Below are 13407 nucleotides of genomic sequence, written 5' to 3' on the forward strand. Positions count from 1 at the left end.
TATTTTTTTAGCTTAAAGTAACAGTATCAACAAAGCATTTTGCAATGGTATATTTGATTCCAGCATTTACGCCAGAGAGCTTAAATTCCCTTCTCAAAAAGATTTAAATCAGTGTTCCATTTTTGAGTGACAGTACCAATTTAATTCCTCTAGTGATCATTAATGCTAAAGTGGCAAGAGCATTTTCAAGTGAGCGAAGAGCTTTTGGTCTGCAACAGCTAAAATCTCAAGGAGTCCTTGCTCATAAGAGGTTTGATATATTTTACTGCAATGCAGCATCTTTAATATATGGCATTGCACAAGGCTATTTCTTGTTTTCATCCATAAACTGGTCATATTTTTGACTTAAAAATGTTTAGGGAATAGGCATCATTTGGCTGCTTTGTTTGTTCGTTTGTTTTGTTTGTTCTTCCACAGGAGAAGGCTCATCATGTGGAACTTCTGTGGTGAAGCCTGGGGAAGGGGCGGTTGATTGTTGTGTGTTGGAGAAACTGGAGGAACTTTCATGTGGAACTGGAGAGGGATCCTTGAGTAATGCTTCTTTGGCCAACTAAGTATGATCATTTTGGTCATGTTGCACAGGAATCCTTTGATATTTTCCTGCAAACACAATCTTTTAAAATGGAGAGGAAAAAAAAAAAAAAAAAAGACAGTAATTTCAGAGAAATTGAAATATTTTTCCTTTTGAGCTTGCTAGGATTTATTTAAAAAGAACACACAACCATGCAGAACGCACTTGAACATGTGGAAGATTAGAGTATTCATGATGTTCTGGCAGCTTGGAAAACTTTAGCAACGTATAACACAGCCATGTATTCCTTATCACAAGAATTTGCAATGTTTGTTTTGGAATTAGTCTCAAGAAATGAGTAACATTTCGATTTGTTTCATGGTGATAAAGGTAGATAGGAATGTTCATCACAATAATTTCCATAATGAAACATTAAAAGACCTTGATGTTGTAAAATGCAATTACATCTGCTACAGATCGTACTTGTTTCCTGTTGTAATAAATATCTATCTTCCTCCCAACTATATTTCTCTTACTGTTATATTTTCTTTTAGCTAGTGCTTGACGTAAGACTCTATAGGAGCTTGCTGTCCTCTGACACTGAAAATAATAACAGAGATTGAGTCCAGTTTTAGGACATATATGAAAGAAACTGAGATTCTGATGAAAATGGTTGCACAGTTGGCCATCTTCTCTTTCATTTAGAATTATTGTTTTACTTTATTTGTCTCTGGAGTTACAGCTTTTTAACTGTTCCTAAACTAATCAGATATAAAACATTATCTGTCAGGAAATAAACCAATTGTATTGAAAGCATCTCATTAATGCAATCTGGAAAATTAATGAAATCCTGAATGCCCATACTGTGCAGTTTCATGATTTGAGACCTGCTTTTGGAAAATCCAGACCCAAAGCATTAACTATAGCGACCACTTTTATTTAAATAATGAATAGAAAGGCAATAAATCAAAATCCTACCTGTCATATATTTTAGGTTATTTTGCTTTGTTTGGAACACTGCACATTAGAAAGGCTATATCTATAAGATAATAGAGTTTGATTCAGCTACGTCATTAGTATTTTATGTGCTTCATTTTTGTTCAGAAAAAAACCCCATACTTCTAGAATACTTTGATTGAATAATTCAATTCTAAGTGCAGTTTTTTACTTTTGAAAAAAAACAAAAATCCTATATGACCTAAAGAGATTGCATTACTGTAACATGGCAATATGTTTTCACCAATATGTTTTGTACTCGTTTTTGTCTCCAGTGCAAGCGTTTGTTGAATTCAGATGTCATTTCTTTCTGTGCTTCCATGTGTCTGTCTGTCATCCCATAAGCATAATGAAATTCGTTCCAGTTTAGCGCAGGTAGGAGCTTTTTGCTTTAGAAAAGGCTTTTTAAGCGCAAGATAGGGAAGGAATTTCTGCACACTAGTTTCTTGAAAAATGGTGCCTGCAGGGAAGAGCTACTGCCAGCTTCTGGAGCCCTGGGGCTCCGATGTCTCACTTGACCTAATGAGGCCCTCTTTGAGAAGTTGCTTTGTGTATGAAAAAAAAATCTTTCTGTTAAGACAATGCAAGATTTTCTTGCCTTATCTTACAGAGTGATGAAATGGTACTAATAAAATTCTTTAATCCAGAGCTGTGCAGTGTTGGCATTCTGAATGTGAATGAATGACTGGCTTTCTTTTTAATTTTTAATTGTTATTGTTCAGAAAGATGGAATTATTTTAGTAGGTTTCATTTTACTCTTGGCTTCCTATTCACATGAGATTTGCTAATTGCCAGGTATGTTGTCATCTATTTCACTGCATTTTTGGGTTGATTTTTTTTTTTTTTTTTTTTTGTCATTCTTTGTCACAGAAGTTGCCGAATATATTGCATTAAGTCATCCTGACATTTGTTGTACTAAGTAAGCCTCCTCATCATGGATAGGCAGTAGTTGGGAAATAATATGGGGAAAAAATTGCTCTATCTATGCCCTTGTGCTTTTTTAAGGATACCTGCTACTGAACTTTGTCAAAGATCAGATGTTTAGCTACGAGTGTGGGTGACAATATTGGTGAAAGAAAAATCAGTTTTGGGGCTTACCTAAGAGCTGATTAGAGCAGAAGTCCTTGACTCATGTGTACTGATGATGTTACATGGGGAGAAAACTGAACCTGTTGATCATAATGATGATTAAAAAAAATAGGCTGTTACCCCTTTTCTTCCTTGATCAATTCTTAGAATATACGAAAGGTCATTTTTCTTACAAAGCGCTAATATTTCACTTTTTTTCATTCTGTTCTAAGAACTGAAACAACACGTGGCCTCTTCACATCTGCCTTCAGGAGCTTCCCCCTGGAGAAGCTACACATGACCTTTGCAGACACTGTTTGGTGCTGTGAAACTTTATGTTTTTATTCTATTCAGTGAAATACATGTGCAATTTATGACAAAGTCTGACTCTTGATTTGCACTGCTAAAAATACGGTAAAATAAATCCATTGCTATTTTTGATGAGTATGACATGCCAAAATGAGAAATCATACCAGAAGTTCTCTGTCTGTAGCTACATATGTTCTTTCTTGGAATTAAGAGGGAATCAATCAGTGGGTGAGGGGATTTGTGGGTTGTTGCATAACTGAGCATCTGAAGCTCTTGATTTCATGAAGACGTTTACTGCAGGAGGATACTGTCTCTCATACGCTTGCTCTGCCATGTGTGATTCCTTAAACTTGCCAGCTGGCATCTGTGCATTGTCCTGCATTGATTTTGTTCAGTGGGAGCCACTGAACATTAAAAACTAATTCAAAAGCCCACTTCCTCATAAGGTGAAGAATATTCCTTTCATTAAGCTGTCCCATTATTATAATGTAGAATTTACGTATAATATTATATATTTTCAATTATTTTTTTTTAAAGAAGTACTGAGTAGAAGATGTGCAAGGTTTAGAGTACAAATTTATCAGGAAGGTTTACCAGGCTGACATTTTTAAGGTAAATGTAACTTAAAAAGTAAGTTGGCTAATGTCAATCTGACACTGTGTAATGCGATTGTGATGATTTATCAAAACATTTCAGAATATTCTTACAGGTGTAGTTCATGTTATTGGGTACATCTCCCATAGCTTTTGCCAACTCTGTGGTTTTTTTTTTTTTTTTTTTTTCATAGCCAGTTCATAGATCAATAGAACAATTCAGTTTGGAAGAGACCTCTGGAGGTCAACTAGTCCAGGGTCCAGCTCAAAGCAGGGTTAATATTAAATTCAGATCTATTCAGTATCCTTCATTATAACAAACAGAGAGAGCAGTACATCAGTGGACCAGTCATTCCACTGGTGTCTAGGTATGGAAGTGTATTCTTGCCCAGTAGATCTCTGTCATGCCTGTATCCCTCATCCCAGTGGTGACAGAGGAGAGCACAAATGACCAGCCTAAAAGCTGAGAGAAGAGTAGGTGAGACTCATTCTATGTCTTACCACAGCAGTCTCTGAAGTAAGGAGAAAAAAAGTGTGAGAGAAAAGCCTGACGTATTTATTGAAAATTTGAAAATGTACAAATGTAAGTGCTGCTCAGGCACCACACTTTATCCTTCTTTCATGCTGCAATTCAGACTTTCAATTTGGATGTTAGAGACCATCCTGTTTGTTTCCCAGCTGCTCCAGCTCAGATCTGCTCTGTCAGCTTAGAAACATTGTCAGGTCCACGCTGGTCGCTAGGCAGACTTATATGGCTAGTTTGATTCACCTTCTGGAATCAGTTTTTACTCAGCCTCCTATTCCTATGTACTTTCCAAGATACTCCCTCATTTGCTATACACAATGATTTCTTCCTGCCTTACACTCTGTCAGGATATTAAGATCAAGACTACTTCTTCATTTTTACATGCTATCTATAAGAGCAAGATCTGATTTGAGTAGAGCAATAGAAATGAGAATGAATAATGTACAGTGGTCTTCCTTAACTTCTGAGTAGAACTCTCTTGTAAATATTTTTACAAAATGAATTAGTTAGTCATTCTAGCTGGGCTGGGACTGATCTTTCTAACAGCGTGTCTGCCATTGCATTGACGATAGTAGGGTATGAAGACACTTGAGCTAGATCTCAACTTGTTAACAACTCGAGTTTAGGTAGCAGTGCAGAACTGGTGCAGTCTTCAATATCTGACTGAGAAGCCGAGAGAATACTTGATCAGTCTCTCAAAATGACTGGATGGATGGCATTACATTTGAGGGTGAAATTTTCCTGCCCTCATCCTTTTCAACGTATATCAGAAAGCAATTAGTTGTGTTTTGACCAGTAATAAATATTGTAACCTTCTTCTGTATGGCTTTGTAAGCTTTCTAAATGAGACAGTTCCATAAGAGAAAAATTTGACTTCTGAAGGACAAAGCAAATTCTGGCAACACTGTAATTTCAAGAAGTGCAGTCAAGTATAATCGACATTCCTACAAGCTGCTGTTTTCTGACTGTTGCTGTTTTGTTTGGTTCGCGAGAAAGTGTGAAAATTTTATCAGAATTGTATGTGATAACCTCAAGAAAAAATGTATTGTTTTCAATTGATTTGCTAAAAACATAGTTGTTTGCTTTTTTTTTTTAAACACTGTAAAGTTTAGAGTATCATCTTGTTTAAGATAAAATGGCACAAATGAATAAGCGCGGCATTGATGGGTAGAAGTTTTCATATGAAGCTAGCCTTAAAGTGAAGTGTAGGATCACATTACCTGAGAATATACGGCTTTAGGAAAGCAACTGTTAGTCCAAATGGTACATTAAATAGAGTAACACAAATTCAAAAGTGGGCATAAAAATTTTTGCAAGTTCTTATAAATTAGAATTAGTTGACTATCACACTTAGCTTTAACTAGTTAAATGAACTGTCAGAAGGCATTTCAAAATTACCAAGTTTTGTGCTGGAATGCTTTACTGTGATGGCATTTCTGCTATTGCAGTGTTTTTTTCTACTTTTACCTTACTTTGATGCGTATTTGGTTTATATATAAAAAAGTCTTACACCACCAACACAAGATTGTCAGTAGTTGCAGTAAACGAAAAGATGAAGCGTTGTTTTTTAGAGCAGTGTTGAAATTGTCTATCGGCTTCTATTTTGTTAGCATGCTTTTATATTTTGAGTCTATAATATATTTGCGTTTTTAACCTTCTGAAAGTGTAGGCTTTGCTTGTTGGGATTTACAGACTATCAAACTTGTTGAGAGGAAGATGTATACAGAGACGCCTTTAATGGTAGCTAACTGCTTCTGTGGGCCCAATTAAGACTACCCAACTGTGAAACTCAGTCTCTGGAGTATCGGTGCAGTAGGCTCGCCTGAATTTTTTGAGGTGGAGGGGAAGGAGGACTGGAATAAGGGAATATCCACAGAAGCAGTGCAGAAAAAAAGTACTTTAAGAACTGGGATAAAAAAACCCAAACCTCGTAAAAACAGAACAGTGACCAACCCTCAAGCTTTTAGTATGTGGTATTAAATAAAGGCTGGGGTCAGCTTTATGCACGTGCCATATTTTAGACTGGAATCCGTAGTAGCTGTGCCTGGGATCTGGATGTGTTGCTGGTCCAAAATCAATCTTGTCATTCCTCAGAAGGCAATGAGAGATAATAAGTACTATTCACCTGATTGCCTTCCTGCTCTGAGACAGCTGGTGACGCTTGTCTTCCTGATAACCAGGAGTTTCAGATCTAAGGCAGGGATAAAGAAATGCTGGGAGCTTGCTGAATCTAAATTTGACAGTCGATGGCTGTGTAGAGGGTCAGGAGGGATAGAATCTCTGACACGTATAAGAAAGGAACAAAATTTATCTGCTCTGGTTGCAATGATTAGATGTCTCTTTGTCTGGCTTTCTTACAGTGGATGATTGATTGTACCCGCCAGCTGGCTAATATCATAATTAACAAAGTTGCTACCATGTCTGAGAAGTTTAATCGAAAAAATTGCTGGCAGTATGATACCATTGTCACAGAGATCACAAGCACTGCAGTGTCGACTTTTGTACTGTTGGAACCGCAGGACTATGTAGATGTGCAGAGAAGTCGTTCGCTAGGATAACTAAAGGTATGTACCTTTCCCCATACCTTTCTCCTGTGTCTGTGCACTTGAAAAATGTAGTGAATGGGTCTTTGATGATATCTTTCATTTCAGGGTGACATATGAAGCTATTCTGTTGTATTTTAAAGCAGTGGCAATGGCAATTTCAAGTGTTTTATCAGTGCATCAAAAGGTAGATAGCCAAAACTGTAGTTCAATACTACTCACCTTTTCTAGGTGTTCTTTGCTGTCTTGTCAGATGGTTTTAAAAAAAATACAGATGTGTTATTTTTCATAGTTAATTTTCTCAGTCGTAGGAATTATAAATGCTGTTGAAAGCTTATATTGCAGGAACTTGTAGTTTAATTCAGTTTTGTTTCATTATGCTTCTTTTCACTCAATTCTTCAAGTTAGAATGCAATTTGAAAGGCAGAAGAAAAGAAGGAAAACCCTGTCTGCTTGCGTTTTTAATTCAGTCTCAGGATATCCTGTTAAAGTATTTGCCTTTATATATGCATAATTGTGTGTGCATTTGAAATGTGAGCAGCGTCAGTTCCATCGGCTGGAAAGCCTCTTCACAGCACTTTTATAAAACATTGCTTGAGGACGTTACTTATTCCTTTTGCATGTTTCTGTAGTTTTCCAAGTTAAAAATGACTCCAGTGAGCTCATCTTCTCTGCGATTGTATTTTACGTGTGTGTGTGTGAGTGTGTGTGTATGCGCTCTGCGTGGTAGTTCAGTTTTGCTCTGGAGTATGTGTTGAAAATGCCAGCCTGACATATTGCTAATGAGTGTGCATATTGACAGTGACGGGGGCGTGTGTCTGTCTGTGTGCCATATATTAAAACAAAAAGAGGAGAGAGACGGAGACAGAGAAAGACAGAGAGACACAGAAGGAAATATTGGGATGGGAAAGAACAGTTTATTTACATTACGGTATGTCAAAATGTTACTGTGGCTAAAAATCCATTTTAAATAGAAATGAGATAGCATTTGACAATTCCTTCTCTCTCTCACAGGAGTTAATATGACCATGGTGAGAGAGTAAGCAAGGACCATTTGTTTTAGTACTACTGGTTATTATTTTGCTCTAATAACGATGTCTATTTGGTGCTAGATTCTAAAATTTGGGAAATGAATTCTTTGCATTGTGTTTCAGTTCTGTAATGAGCTCTGCCTGAGTTTTCTGTTGCTCTTCTTTGTGTCTTTACAGGTAAAATAGTTTTGAGCATTCAGATGAAATTTTTACAGTAGATGTTCAAAGGCATGCTTTGCTGTATAGCTAACATAGTTGATGTTTATTTAAAAACAGCGTATTTGGGAGATGTACTCTTTTCTATTATACGATTCACTGTTTTGAGTTAAATAACTATATAGCTTTGAACTGATACAAATATCATAGCAATTTCAAACTAATCCTGGCTTGTGTTTTTGAAAAAGAATTTGCAATTCTCAGTCACTTTAATTTCAGATAAATTATTTTCAAGTAGTAGACCAAATTGGAAGTGCCAACTGAAGCCTTTTAAAAAATTATTATCATTTCTCTATTTGTCAATAGTCTATGCCTTAGAAGACAGTTCTGTTTTGAGGAAGAAATACTTTTTTTCCAGGCCATAAAAATATTTCAATAATCGTGATTATTTCTTCAATCAGTAATATATTCCTGGTTTAACTTAGCATACTGAATCTGCTGCTTTTCAAGAGGTGCTAAGCAAAATTAAAAATCAATATTTTGTTGTGAATGGAAAATGCTGAGAACAGTGGCAAAATAGATTAGTATTGTAATTGCAGACAATAGGAAAGATTAAGTTACTAAAACAGTATATTGTTATTCTAAACTAAACCCTGTAATATTTGATGTAATTGAGACTGTGCATTGTTGGAACTCAGTTGGAGTATCAAACGGTTGTGAGGATTAGAGCAGACAACTAAAGCAATGTCAGATAGATGTGGCTGGATTTTAACAGGATTATCTTCTGAGATGTGTAGAAATGAGCTCTTGTAATAGTTTCAGAGGAATTAATAATTTTAGTAAAATGTTAATGGCAGATGTGCTAATATAAAGAGTTAGAAGATTAGCGATGCATTCTTTTGCATGGAAATAAGAATATAATAAATGTCCTGCAGGTGACTGAAGCTGCTGCAATTTTATTGGAGATTAAAGTTTGATTGACCTTTGCTGAGGTGATTAACCCTCCTGAAATTAAAAGCTGGTGCTAAATTATTCTGTCCAATTTAAATGCAAACACAGAACACTGTGCCGTGTCATTCAAGTGTAAGGGAAAAAAATGTTTTAATTTTCCTTTTGCACTCAGTGAGCTGTGCTTGCAGAAGGTGCGTGACTGTGCTCTGCTGGAGTTGCCCAGTGGCATCTTGCCTCTGCTCTGCTCTGCTCGTCACCGCTGGAGCAGCAGTGCGACACAGGGATGCCGAACTTGGGAGCAGCTGCCTGAGACAAACCCTCGTGCAGGGATGTCAGCAGAAGCACATGGAGGCACGTTTAGTAAGGTAAGCGGTAGAAAGAACAATTGAGATGCTTTATCTCCTGGTTTTGACCTCAAGCTGGCTGGAATGTGCGTGAGCAGGAGCCTAATACAGGTGAGGGGTTCTGCTGAGCCTGCAAGGCAGCTTGAGGGAGCTGGACTGCTTACCTGTGAGACATTGCGGAATTAGATGTAAAGAGGCATGTGTTACTTTTTTTTTTCTTCTCCCTGGCCTGTAATTGTTGGCTCTATAAGCATGCAGAAATGCATATTTTGACTGACAGCACTTCCTTGAGAGCAGCTCAAGTGCAGGTGTGGGAATGGTTGTACCACTTAAACATACTGATCCCAGTCCTTCAGACCACGTGTGCACATGTTCTTAGGACTGAGCCAGCATGAGTAGGATCAGACCATGGGTTTAGAAATTGCCTGAAGCCTGTGGGAGATTACTTGCCGGTATCAACTCATCCAAATGGTCTTTAGAGTCACTGTGCCTCTGTTTTTGAGCAGACTTGGAGAACCTAGCAATCTTTGAATTAATTTGTAATAGATTGTGTGACTTCACAGTGCAGCTGGCAACTGCGTGCGCACAATATTGTGTGCACACTAATAATAAATTTTATAGACCTGAGTGATGTGTTCACTCTAATTTTTTTAATGGATCTTTCATAAAAAGTTGAATTTCTTCAAATTTCTCACAGATGACCTGTCTTGCTTATATCCTGTTAAAAAAAAAAAAAAAAAAAAAAGAAAAGAATGCTATGATTGGATTCTTTTGTAGTGAAACAGTTTTGCATTTCCCAGAATAAGAAGTCAGTGTGTTACTAGAAAATGGCATACTTAAAAGCAGTTCTTGAGGATTGCAATGACTTGGAGAGCTTAAATTTACACTACCTAGAAATACTATAGTTGGATTCACTTTAAATTTGTATGTTTCTGTGGCTTTTGGTGAGCAATGATGGTTAAAGATTCATGTCAGAATAGCAGAAAATTCAAAGCAGTTTAGTTACTTGAGGCTGAACTTGCATAGAAGTACTTGCTGCATCACTGCCTCCTTCTTTTGTCCACTAGCCCAAGCAAGGGGGCAAGTGGGACAGATCTCAACTCAAGAGTGCTCATGGTCCTTGGCACAAAGTGTTCTGCATCAAACTATATGGCACTCCATTCCAAGTTTGCTTCTCTCTGTCTGAGTAGTGATAAAATGGCTCTTTAAAGTTTTCTTCTTGTATGCCAATAGCATTAACTTGGGAGTTGCAGAAGGGCTGCTTTCTCTGTTTGGCTTTGAGTGGACTTTCTGCCTAGTAATATTCCCTACTTTATATAGCCACAAAACGTTAAAAAGACAATGAATGTGCCATTTGGATTCTATATTCTCATTTTTCATCAAGAAAGACTTCATATTGCATCTGCCAAGGTAGGGAAGTCCAAGGAATTGTAGTTAAGTAATTAAGGATCCTGCAGTTGTGGCTCACTTCTGTCTAGGCTTTTCATTTACACTTTAAACAGCCTTCAGAGAGATGAGCTGCTGCTTCTGGGACCCAGTGAGGAAAGTGAGGAGTAGATAAAAGCTAAACTTGTGGTGGAGAGACCTAAATGGAACAGCTGGCAAAAGCATAGAGGGGGTTCTCCAGGGTACTGAATTATACCTCCAGGCTTGGATTAGTGGGATGTTTAACAAAGAGATCCATTTGCCAAAAGGATCTCTGCCTGATTTTTAATTATGGAGATAGCACTCCCTTCAACATTTGTAAATTACTGAGCTTTTTTCCTGTAGTAAGGTGTAGAGTACTAATTGTTGGCTTTGGGCTCTTGCTTCTGCTTTCTTCAAACTACAGTGTTTGCATTGTCTAGATTAACTCTATAAATACTGGAGAAATGAAGTATTACCACAGCTTTTGTTATGAAGAACAAGATGCATTCTCTATATAAAAAATAAATACAAACTTTAAATATGTATATGTTTGTTATAGTGCTAAGAGTGCTTGGAACATACTTTTTAATAAAAATTTAGAAAACCAGTATTTCATAGGATCTTTTTATTCGTAATTGCCCATCCTATTTTGGTTAACTATAAGTGTATATACATCACCCAGTGCTTTTTCAAATTTTAGTAGTTGCATGTCTCCATCTCTGTGTATTTTAGAGTAGAGCAGTTCAGGAGAGGAAAAAGAGTGGGGCTGCTTGTGTGAGAAATTCCTATTTTACTAGCCAACTTTTGTATGACTTTCATGCTCCTTATGCACTCTGCCGTATTTTATTGTCATTTAATCTTGCCACACATTTATTATGACTCCACATGAAATAAAAAAAATGCAAGAAAGTATGATACTCTAGGACTCCAGAATATGTGCAAATGGTGGTGCATCAGGACAATTCATGAAGTAATAATGTAAGCAATACATGTCTTCGGTGAAAAGAGGCTCTTAAATGTGTTTTTGTATTAACTGACAGATATAGGTAGAATAGACAGGAGAATGTAGTAAAATATTTCTGGAGATTTAGCTGGAATATTTACTAAATCTGATTACTTTAGGCAAAAATAGTGAACAGGGTAATGGAGGGAGGCTAGGATATTGTTGCTGTACTCACTTCCTACAGAGTATATCATGTAGAATATATAGTTAGTCAACACACTTTCTGTTTTGCTTTTTCACAAAAACATTTATCAAGTATAGGAAGTTCTTCAAGAAACAATTCACATGAGATTAAGTAATATTCACTATCTGTCAATTTAAATACGGCATATGAGAGACCAAGCAGCTGCTTAGCCTGTAGTATGACACACAGGTGATTTTCTCTTGCGACAGAGAATTATTACGTCAGAAATTATTACATCATGTCCCATTTCCCCAGCCACAACTGCATACAGAATTATACATACTTCTATGTTGACCTAGTGCTTTCTTTTAGAAATCATCTTTTTCAATATTCTAACATTTAACTACATTTGCAATAGTCATTATGATTATTTGAACGGAAAACACTTCAAAAATTTTCAATATTTTTTCTGTAAGCTTTATTTTTCTTCTGAACTCCGTCAATATTCTCTCAGTATTCTGCTTTTTTATTTAGAAGAAGCTTTCTAAATAGTGATATATGCACTGTAATGTGACCATAAAATACACACCAAAAGTGACCCTAGAACCACGACAGAAGATGCAAACTGACTAGTCTGAATAAATGTATAATATGAGTTTGGAAGAAAAATAATTTTGTCTTATTTGTTTGTTATGGAAATAAGAGTTGGCTATAAGTAACAAAAATGATAAGTTCCTTCTAAGCTTCTTTTGAAAAATCAGTAATTACCTAGGTGATCTTTTAGTCAGTCTTGCAACTTATGGAAAATTAGCTACAGGTTGATGATGGAATTTTTGCTCATCAGACTTGTTAGCTTTATGGAAGTGTGCATAAAGAGAACTGAATCTGAAAAACACGAATACCTCCATGTGAAAACTTTTGGAGAACAGTGACTGATCCTTCATTCAATTTATGTACTGATGAATATTCTGTTATAAGTATACAGATTCTTACATGGCTTATATGGCTTTAGTATTTTTGCTTGTTTGCAAGTTGCCATAAAACTTGGTAGGTCAAAGTGCAATGTTTTAGAAGTATTTACTATTTTACATTCTTATAATGAGTAGCAAGATAAATTTCTAGAAGCCTTACTTTAAAGTGGACTAGAAGATAGCTTCTTTGAAGAAATGAAATCGAAAATGAAATGAGGGAGTTTTCATTAAAAATTGCCTGAGTGAAAATGAGAACAACTTGGACCATCATGTTCAACAGTTCAAAAATTGCTTAAGAAGACACTAACTTTTAAAGTCCTGTCTGAATAATCACTAAACTTTTAGTCAGAATTGAATCCACTTTTCCATGTAGAAATGTTGAGGCAAACATTTATATGAAAAGATATAGTCCAATTTCTGCAAATACAGACCAATTAGTGAGATTTAATTTAGATATTTGTCACTGAGTATGCATCATGTATATGTTAGAGATGATTTACCATTATTTCCTTGTCTTATTTGCAAAAAGAGACTCCTACTTATTGAAATATTACTGAAGAATCTAGCTTTCCCCACAAATTACATACTTTTTGCATAAATACGCCTAATTACCTGAATTCAGTTTTGATTAGCAGTGTTAATTGATGCAGCTGTGGATGGGCTCTGTTTACCTAAATTACCATGTGCAAACAGCAATACGTCTGAAAGTGAATATGCTAAACTGAAAATACTAATTAGCTAAGACAGATTGTTATTCAAGTCACATCGCAGAGCTTTTTAATGAAAACCTGAATGTGTCAGGGCTTTCTGATGTTCAGACAGAAATGTCTATATTACATATGAGTTCTAACTTTAATTCATGGGAACAGATGGG

This window comes from Centrocercus urophasianus, unplaced genomic scaffold (assembly GCF_019232065.1).
Source record: "Centrocercus urophasianus isolate 14NV4802_14NV808 unplaced genomic scaffold, USGS_Curo_1.0 seq_15, whole genome shotgun sequence".
Lineage (NCBI taxonomy): Eukaryota > Metazoa > Chordata > Aves > Galliformes > Phasianidae > Centrocercus > Centrocercus urophasianus.